This window comes from Lathyrus oleraceus, chromosome 7 (assembly GCF_024323335.1).
Source record: "Lathyrus oleraceus cultivar Zhongwan6 chromosome 7, CAAS_Psat_ZW6_1.0, whole genome shotgun sequence".
In the NCBI taxonomy this organism is placed as follows: domain Eukaryota; kingdom Viridiplantae; phylum Streptophyta; class Magnoliopsida; order Fabales; family Fabaceae; genus Lathyrus; species Lathyrus oleraceus.
The window spans coordinates 395,433,115-395,443,327 of NC_066585.1; the positions used below are offsets into that span (position 1 = coordinate 395,433,115).

Genomic DNA, 10,213 nt, shown 5'->3' on the forward strand with positions numbered 1-10,213 from the left:
TAGATAAGATCTCCTTAAGAAACTTAGCATATGAGAGCATTTGAGTGATGGCTTCTGTAAAGGGTATTGTGATATTTAATTGTTTTAGAAGCTCTACAATTTTTTAAAATTGCCCTACACTTTTAGATTTAACAAGTCTTTGAGGATAAGGGATAGGAGGTTTACACAGTGGTGGAGGCACATAAGGTTCTTCTCTCTCTTGGCCTCTTCGCTTATGTCTTCCTTTAATTCATCTTCCTTCTCAGTTATCTTACCAGGGTCTTGGTGCATGGTTGGGTTTTGAATTCTAGGGTCGCTCGGTCCGTCTAGTTCTGTCCCACTTCGTAGTATAATAGCATTTGCATGACCTTTCGGGTTTGGTTGCGTCTATCCAGGGAATGTGCCTGCAGGGGCAGCAGTAGGTGCTTGTTGTTGAGCCACTTGCGAAATTTGTGTTTCTAACATTTTATTATGGGTGGCTAAAGCGTCTACCTTGTTTGCTAACTGCTTGATTTGCTCACTAGTGTGTATGTTTTGATTTAGGAAATCCTTATTTGTTTGGGCTTGGGTAGCTATGAAGTTTTCCATCATTATTTCAAAGTTTGACTTCCTAGGAGCATTTTAGCATTGACATGGTCAAGACTACTTATTTTGTACATACCGCCTTTTGTTTGAGGTTTCTCTACGGAGGTTCTTTCGCTTCCCCACTAGTAGTGATTATGGGCCATACTTTCGATAAGTTGATAGGCCTCATTGTAGGGTTTATCCATCAGTGTGCCACCTGCGGCAGCGTCTATTGTCAATCTTGTGTTGTACAAGAGACCGTTGTAAAAGGTATGGATGATTAACCACTCTTCTAAACCGTGATGTGGACAAAGCCTCATCATGTCTTTTTATCTCTCCCAAGCTTCAAAAAGTGATTCATTTTCTTTTTGTTTAAACCCGTTTTTTTGGGCTCTTAGCATAGCCGTCTTACTAGGTGGGAAATATCGTGCTAAGAAAACTTTCTTTAGCTCGTTCCACGTAGTGACGGAGTTGGATGGTAGAGACTGGAGCCAAGCTCTAGCTCTATCTCTTAATGAGAAAGGGATAATACACAGTCTTATAGCTTCAGGGATGACACCATTTGCTTTCACTGTGTCTGCGTATTGCAAAAACACTGACAAATGTAGGTTCGGGTCCTCCGTGGGACTACCTGAAAATTGGTTTTGCTGCACGGATGACAACAATGGAGGTTTTAGCTCGAAACTATTTTCCTCGATGGCAGGGGCAGTGATGCTGTTATGTGGTTCATCCTACGAAGGGATGGCATAGTACTTAAGAGGACGGTTTTGCGGTTCTTCGGCCATCTCTGGTTTTATAACTGGTTCAGGAATAGGGATATTAGGATCGGGAAGATTTTGCTTGATATGATGTTCTCGTATCAGGTCTCATATCCGGTGTTCTAATCTTAGATAACGCCTTGGTTCGTCGAATGGTAGCTTCAATTTCTCGCCTTGAGAGCGATTACTTAGCATACAATCGAAAAAATAGAAATGGAAATATAATTGTTTTCCTTAGTCTATACTGGGCAACACTGGAGTTAGGATATCGACTAAATTAGTCCCCAGTAACAACGCCAAAAACTTGATCGCGACTTAGTAAGTCTATGGGATTCGTGATTGCAAGTGCACAATCTTATCGCGTAATTTTAAAGATTATCGAACCCAAAGGACTAAAAATCGAACGTACCGTTATCTAATGTCACTATGTAAATCTAAGGCTGAGGATTTTTCTAAGACTGGAAGGACGAAGAGAAATAACTATAACGAGAACAGAATATTAATAAAGATATTTAATAGCGGGATATCAGTATGTAACGCATCAAACTTCAGAGATTCGATAGATAGTTGGTGTAATCTTAAAGATCAAAATATTCTTCAGTAGAAATTATTTATTTAAAAGACTTTGTCTCACACTCTCGGTTTTATTGACTCTGACCATACTCTTAAACCAGAATGATTGGCTCTCGCGATCTCATTTAAATTTAAAAGTGATTTTTGAACATAAATAAAGTCTAATTAATCCTAAAGCGCTCTCGCTGTGTTTGTGATTAATGCCTAGTTTCAGCTATCCGGTTAAAATCTCAAACTCTTGTTCTTATTGACCGTAACCTTTCTTTGCTTCGAACTCTCGTACGAAAAACAATTTTGAATTTAAAACAAGAAACTAAAACCGGAAAATAATATTTTATAAAACCCAACACCAATTATTTACGAATCCCGTCGTTCCGACGGTCTTTACATACTAATACCTATTGGTTTATATGACATGGATCAAAGAACAAACATGATATTCAGATAATTAAGCATACAATAAGGAATAAGCGATAAAAATGGCAATTAAAATAAAACCTGGAATATAAATCGAGAACTTGGAATGAATGTTGATTCTTCAAATTAAAAAATGTTGGCACGCTTTGGCAATCGAGTACACCGTTACAATCAAATTCAGTTGCTTAAAACAAAGATCATAATAGTCCCCGATGTGGAGAATCTATTACTTTTACAAGGTAAAAATCTTCCTAAGAGAAGCTAACAACAAAATCTAACTAAAAAGATGCACCCCCGTCCGTGAAGACTAACTTCTCCATATATACTCCCCACTCCTCCTTAAAAGTATCCTTGAATATCTACTAGTGGGGAGCGGTTGGTTGAAAGAGCAAAAACCGGGTGTGGCGAAAAGTGGGTAGAAGAACAAGGAAGACCGGGTTGGTGGCGGCTGCCACAACCCTAATATGGTTCACGTGGCGGGCGCCACTTCATGTGAGGTGGGCGCCACGTTAATGCAATGTGGTGGGCGCCACATTCATGTAATGTGATGGTCACCACCCTTCATAAGTCCCTGTCCCTGAATTGTGGTTTCATAACCAAGAACTAAAATAAAAGTGGTGTCAAAACCAAGAGATGAGGTTAACCATAAAGATGTGTCCTTGAATTGCGGTGTCATAACCAAGAAAGGCGGTTAACCAAAGAGGTGTGTATCAAAGGAAAGAATATGGGGTTAAACATAAAAGGTATGTCCCTAAGGAAGGTGATTACAATGGTGTTTAAAGCAAGAGGAAAGATAAAAGGAGCCATATGGCTAGTTGCAGACTTGACAGTGAATTGACTGGAATTGCACTGAAGTCTATGAACAGAGGTAAATACTCTGAGCAACTGGGTCATTCGTCCCATACTCAGAGATATTCTAGACAAGTATAGGGAATATCCTTTCTCATCATTCTCTATATCTTAAGGCTTGTGGCATGCAATCTTTGTCAATGGCTGACAAGTTGTTGAAGCGGGTTCTTAAGGATGCTTGTAGGGATGAGTTAGATGATTGAGATCTGCTGAGGAGATCTATGATCCACTAGGAGTCTTTTACTTGTTGAGAGGCGGAATCTCTAAAGTAACAGAGACAAGTCCCATCAAGTGACTAAGGGACTTATTGGTCACTTGACAAAGACAAAGGGGGAGTGTATCAGATTAAAAGATCTGGTTAATCAAAGTGGAGTTTGATCTAGCCAAATCAAAGGAGTATAGTTGATGAACAAAAAAAGATGCATGGTCATACAAAACTAGCCTAAGGTCTCATTGTTAGGTATCCCAAGAGAAATCCATGTGGGTGCAAAATGTACTATCCTATGTATCATTGTTAGGTAGTGTTGGTGTAAGCCCTAGAGGCCAATACTTTTGGTACTTGTATCGAATTATTTATTAATAATAAAAGGCTTTTTCTTTATTATGTTTGTTTAATAAAGTCCCTAGAATAGCTAGTCCGTTTAATGTATCAAGTATGACTTAATCATGAGATCACATTAAACATAAGGACATTATTCTTAAAGTATCCGTAGTCAAGCTTTATTATGAAGTGGGATAACATTAAAGCATGAAGACTATTATGTTTATAGACTGATGATCACATCTCATGGATCATGGATAAAGAGTTATCAAGTCTTAAACATAGGTATGAATATTAAGAGTAATATTTATACTGGATTAACCCACTATGAGAATACTATATAGAATGTTATGCAAAGTGTCATAAGTTATTCTCATGGTGATAATGGTGTATACCACCCTTCGACCTGAAACCACTATGGACCCTAGATGTAGAGTCGAGTGCCTTATTGCTGATCAAATGTTGTCCGTAATTTGATGACCATAAAGACAGTTGATGGGTACTCCACGAAGCATGCTAAGGGACATGAGTGACCTAGATGGAATTTGCCCATCCTGTGTAACAGGATAAATGTCTATGGGCCCAATATTGAACTGGACAAGGATGACACGGTCTATGCCTTGTGTTCAATATAGACATAAGGGCAAAAGGGTAATTATACACATAATTATTATCACAGAAGGATTTGTCAGATCACATGACATTTTTGTGTCTTGGGTAGCAGTGATGTGTTGCTAGATACTGCTCACTATTTATTATGTTAAATACGTGATTTAATATAATTGCCAATGCCGCGAAAACCTATAGGGTCACACACAAAGGACGGATTGATGAGAGATAGAGTAATTAAGGAATACCGTAATGTACAGTGCCCTTAAGTGAATTATAGAACATCATAAGGTACGGTGTACTTAAGTAGAATACAAAATATGGTAAGGTACCACACGCTTAAGTGATTTTGGCATATTATAAGATATGGGCCATATACACTTGAGTGGGCTTTTTATCTTGCATCCCACACAAGTGGTTCTATAAATAGAACCCTTGTGTAGAAGCATTGTTGCAAATGAATGCAAGAGACAGATGAATAAAACCATAAGCTTAAAAGTTTAACAAGAGCAAAGCATGTCAAGGCGTTCATAAGGTCCACGGGTCCAAGGTCACTACAAGTAAAGCAAAGGGTCTAAACCTAAGTCAAAGTCTATAGTCCAAGAGGTGTTCAACACTCCAAGTCAAGAACATGTTTAGGTTTAAGTCAAAATCACTTTATCATGTTTTGATTCATTAAGATTAACAAGCAGGTCAAACAAACAAGATAAGAAGCAACGATGAATAAGGCAAGATGAATAGATTATGAAGTGAACTAATGATTAATGAGACACAAAATTAAAGTTCATTAAGTAAATGATTTAAAAGTAAATGATATAAATTAAATGACTTGAATTAAATGGCAAGAATTAAATGACAATAATGTAAAGAGAACAAAGTAATGTTAGGAGTTAGTGATCAATTAATCATGTCGGGACAATTTAGCGCTATGCTAAGAAATCATAAGTAGGCTTATGTAGAAGCCATACATATCTGAGGCCAATCAATAAAATGTATGTATCAGACATGTTATAGAATTAACACAAAGTTAATCTCCTACAACATGTCATACAATGATTAAAGCCAAAGAAGAGATGAAGATAGAAAGAGTGAAAAGGAGAGTCAAGGCAATCACACATGGATCATTTTATCCACAAATCAAAGGATTCAAAATATGGCGCATCGAGGGATAACTTATCACTGAAGTGGGTATCAAAAAGAAATTAAAAAAATGATAAAAATGAATTAATAATGATTAATAAAATAAAGTAAAAGAGAAAATGTCAAAGAGGTATCAAAACACAAAATAAAACACCAAGAAAATGGAGAAGATCAACAAAATTATAAATGACTTGACCTCAAAAGTTGGGATGACAAATGTTTAAAAATGATCAAAATTAAAATGTTAATTTAAAATTAAATGAAAAAGAAAAGAAAGTATGAAATAAAAGCAAAAATGATTTTTAAAATTATGCAAAAATTATATGTAGTAGATAATATTTTTGTGAAATAATGGAAAAACTTAGACAAAAAAATAATAAAGGATATAACTAAATTTAATTTTGTAATAAAAGGGAATTAAATGAAATAAAAAAGAATAAAACAATTTAAATGAAAAAGAGCCAACGACTAGCTACGTGTCACTGGCTGATTGGATAGAAGATTTGAATTCGGCACGGAAGCGCACAAAGAAACTTCGTATTCAACCTTTGAAATTTGATTTTGCAGACCTATGAACTTGGAGTTTTAAGCTCAAATACGATGTGTGCAAACTTCTACTACCATCATCGTTCTCGTCTCTCTGCACCAGAGCAATTGATTTGCTATGAGCAGAGAGAACTTGATCAAACTCGTGAAGAACCCTAGTTCTTCAAAGTAAAATTAAATGACTAAATAAATAGATAAATCTCAGTTAGGAGTGGGATTTTGATTAGTGGAACAAGGAAAAAAGTATGGTAACTTATTTGCTTGAAGTTATAATTCGTATCTACCTTTTCGATTGGAGATTCAGAAGTCAATAATGGTGGATCTGGATGCAAGGTTCTGAGGAGCTTCAAGCTAAAGTAATGCTTCAGTTAGCTTCAGAAGGTGCCGATGAAGGATTCTGGGTGGAGGTTTGAAGTTAAAAGAGCTTGAATCAAGGAAATTGTAGATGTTTGATTGGCTGCATTTTGTGTTAAAACACTAACTGTACTCTGATGTCTTGACTGATGTCATGACATGCTTGAGTAGTATGATGCAGGATTAGCTAATACAGGATTTACTGAATGTCAAACTGGATGTTATGACATTCATCCTTGACAGCAGATACTGAACTATAGAATAGTTGGTTTTTCTGTTATAGCTCAGTATTGAGTTCAGTCTGTGTTTCAGGAGAGTAACAGACCTGGCACATAGCCTATTTTCGGAATGTCAAACTGAATGTTATGACATTCATCCTTGACAGCAGATACTGAATTATAGGCAGGTTGGTTTTTCTGCTACAGTTCAGTATTTATTTCAGTCTGTTTATCAGGAGAATAATAGACCTGGCATATGGCCTATTGTCTAAATGTCAAAATGAATGTTATGACATTTATCTTTGACAGCTGATACTGAATTATAGACTGGTTGGTCTTTCAGTTACAGTTCAACATGTAGTACAGTCTGTTTTTCAGGAGAATAACAAACCTAGCATATGGCCTATGTTCTGGACATCAAACTGAATGTTATGACATTCATTCCCGACAGCATATGCTAAAGTGTAGGCTAGTTAGTTTTTCTGTTTCAGTATTTTTCTCAGGCTATTTTTCAGGAATCCAACAGCTGAGCTAAAATCCAGGAAACTAACAAATGAGCTACAATTAATGGACCTAACAAATAGCCTATTTGTTAGCACCCTAATATGTGGAAATTAGGTTAACTTGCTTAACCTTAATTTTAGGAAATACAAGTACAAGGCCCTAGTGCTGCAATATAAAAGGATGGCAATCCTACTTTCAGCAATTATCACCATACTTCACTGCTGTATTTTTATCTGTGTCTTGTATTAGGTTTAACTTGTGAGCCAAGCAATTATCACCTAGATGATTGCATTGGACTAGGGTGTTCATTGAGTTGTAAGTGTTGTGTCACTCTAAGCTTTTAAGCGTGAGTGCTGTGTATCTTGATTAAAGCTGTGAAGCACAATCAAGAGTTGTTTGAAGTATTACTTCGCCATTGACTTTAAACTTAATTAAAGGTTGTAATCACTGTGGTGATTGAGGGGGAGTGAGTAGGAACTCTGGTCTTAGTTTAGATTGAAATTGCATTGGGTAGGTATTAAGTGATAGGATTAAACAGTTGGTTTAAGGCCTGAATTAATACTACTAATAATGGATTTCCTCCCTGGCTTGGTAGCTCCCAGACGTAGGTGTGTTTGTCACCGAACTGGGTAAACAATCTTTTGTGTTATTTACTGTACTTTACATTTACCTGCTGTATACATTCCTGTCTGTGCAGAATCGGATGTCATAACATCTTGTGTGACATTGAAAGTCTGTTAACTAGAATTTCAATTGGCATCAGAGCAGGCACCCTGCCTGTTAATTTCTGGGTGAGATCTAGGGACGTCACTTTCTAGTACCATGGACAAGGATGTAGGATTCTCAAATAGACCACCCATGCTGGATGGCTCAAACTATGATGACTGGAAACCTCGTATGATAGCCTTCTTGAGGTCTCTGGATAGCAAGGTCTGGAGAGCTGTCAACAAAGGATGGGAACATCCAACGAAGACAGGTAAAGATGGATCCATTATGCAAATTCCTGAAGAAGAGTGGGAAAAGGAGCAAGAGGCATTAGCTCTTGGAAACTCTAAGGCCTTGAATGCACTGTTCAATGGGATAAATAACAACATCTTCAGACTGGTGCATCACTGTGAGCTGGCTAAAGAAGTTTGGGATACTCTCAAAACAACTCATGAAGGTACCTCCAAGGTGAGGATGTCTAAACTTCAGAGGCTAGCCACCAAGTTTGAAAATCTGAGGATGAAAGAGGATGAGACTATTCATGACTTCCACATGAATATTCTTGAAATTGCCAACACTTCTGGTGGCTTAGGAGAGAAAATGTCTGAAGAAAAACTTGTAAGAAAGATCCTCAGATCATTGCCAAAGAGATTTGCCATGAAGGTCACTGCTATAGAAGAGGCTCAAGATATCTGCAATATGAAGGTTGATGAGCTTATTGGTTCTCTTCAAACCTTTGAAATGGGCTTGTGTGAGGATGTTGAAAAGAAAAACAAAAGCATAACTTTTGTATCAAATACTGAAGAGGATTCAGAAGAAGGAAATATTGGAGGTGATGAAAGCATTTCAGAAGCTATAGCCATGCTTGGAAGACAGTTCAACAAGTTCATAAAGAAGGTTGATCAAAAGGGCAGACCCAATGTCAAGAACTCTTCAACTGACATCAGTAGAAGATCAAAATCTGAAGAAAAGGTCAACCAAGGCAAGGGAATCCAGTGCCATGGATGTGAAGGTTTTGGTCACATTAGAGCTGAATGCCCTACCTTCCTCAAGATGCAAAAGAAGGGGCTATCTGTGACCTGGTCTGAAGGAGACTCTGAGAGTGAATCTGAAGGAGAATCTGCTAAACATGTCACTGCACTAACTAGTGTATGTGCCTCTGATGATGACTCAAGTGGAGATGAACTTACCTTTGATGAACTTGCTACTTCATATAAAGAGCTATGTGTCAAAAGTGCAGAAGTGTGTATACAAGGAGAAAACATTACGCCAAAAACTTGAATAGACAGCGCACCTTAGAGGGCTCTTTATTACAAAAGCGCACTCTAAAGTGAAGAGAAAAAATAAGGAGCGAACAACTGGAATAGACAGCGCACTTTAGAGGGCGCTTTTGTAACAAAGCGCCCTCTAAAGTGAAGCGAAAAAATAATGAGGAAATGGAGGGACACCAATAGAGGGCGCGTTTATGAAAGCGCCCTCTAAGGGTACCCTTAGAGGGCGCTTTTAAAAAAGCGCTCTCTAAGTCCATGTACATTTCCAGTTTATAAGACGCTTTTGGAAAGCCTTAGAGAGCGCTTTTAGAAGCGCCCTCTTAGGCCCCCTTTAGAGGGCGCTTTTTTTACACAAGCGCCCTCTAAGGTCCCCTTTAGTAAACATTAAAATTATAACATATACTGCATGTCTCTTTATTTTCCCTCGCTATATGCTATTTCGTTTACGTAACTGGGTTTTCTCTCTACTACGATTACTCTCTACTGCGATTACTCTCGTCCTCCGTTCGTTCTCCCTCCCTCACCGTCGTCGTTGCCGTCGCCTTTTTCTGCTGCTGCGTTCACGTTCACTGAGTTATCTGCGTCCACCGTCGTTGTTCACTTTCTTTTCCATCGTTACCGTCGCTGTTCACTTTTTCAGGTGTTTGATTAGGGCATTTTCTAAACTGAGTTTTACATTTTATGCATTATGTTGATTAATGTTGTTTAGGGCAAACGAGCACTATATGGTGTTCATGAGCACCTTGTTAAAAATCATTTTTTGTTATTTTTGTGTGTATGGTTTTGATCACTGAATGTTGTATGTTGTATGGTTATGTAAGGTTTTTTATTTTTGATTGAAAACTGATGTCATTTGGAGTGTGTTTGAGCTTGTGCTTGGAAGTTTGATGATTATGGATGCAAGTTTGTTCATGTTCCAAACACCATAAGTTTGCATTGGTCTTTTGTATGCAGTAGGTGTGTGTGAGTTTGTATTCAATAATGATGAAAAAAAGAGAGAGTTTAGATTTTTGTAACATGAGAGAAATGGAAGGTATATGAATGTGTTTTTTGTGTAGCTTCACGAATATGGTCATTGTCTTACTTGGGTCTTATTTAATCATTTCTATATTACAGATAAAATGGCTAGTAACCAAGACGATACCCATGACGCGAGTGGATCACGTAACAATGTTGAAAATGAAA

At 37.5% G+C, this 10,213-nt stretch overlaps 1 non-coding gene across 1 annotated transcript; it reads left to right on the plus strand.

The window, feature by feature from the left end:
* Positions 1-837: 837 nt before the first annotated feature.
* Positions 838-944, plus strand: LOC127109338 (small nucleolar RNA R71). The gene has a single exon (XR_007796651.1). It is a non-coding gene; the product is annotated as a small nucleolar RNA R71 (small nucleolar RNA).
* Positions 945-10,213: the final 9,269 nt, after the last annotated feature.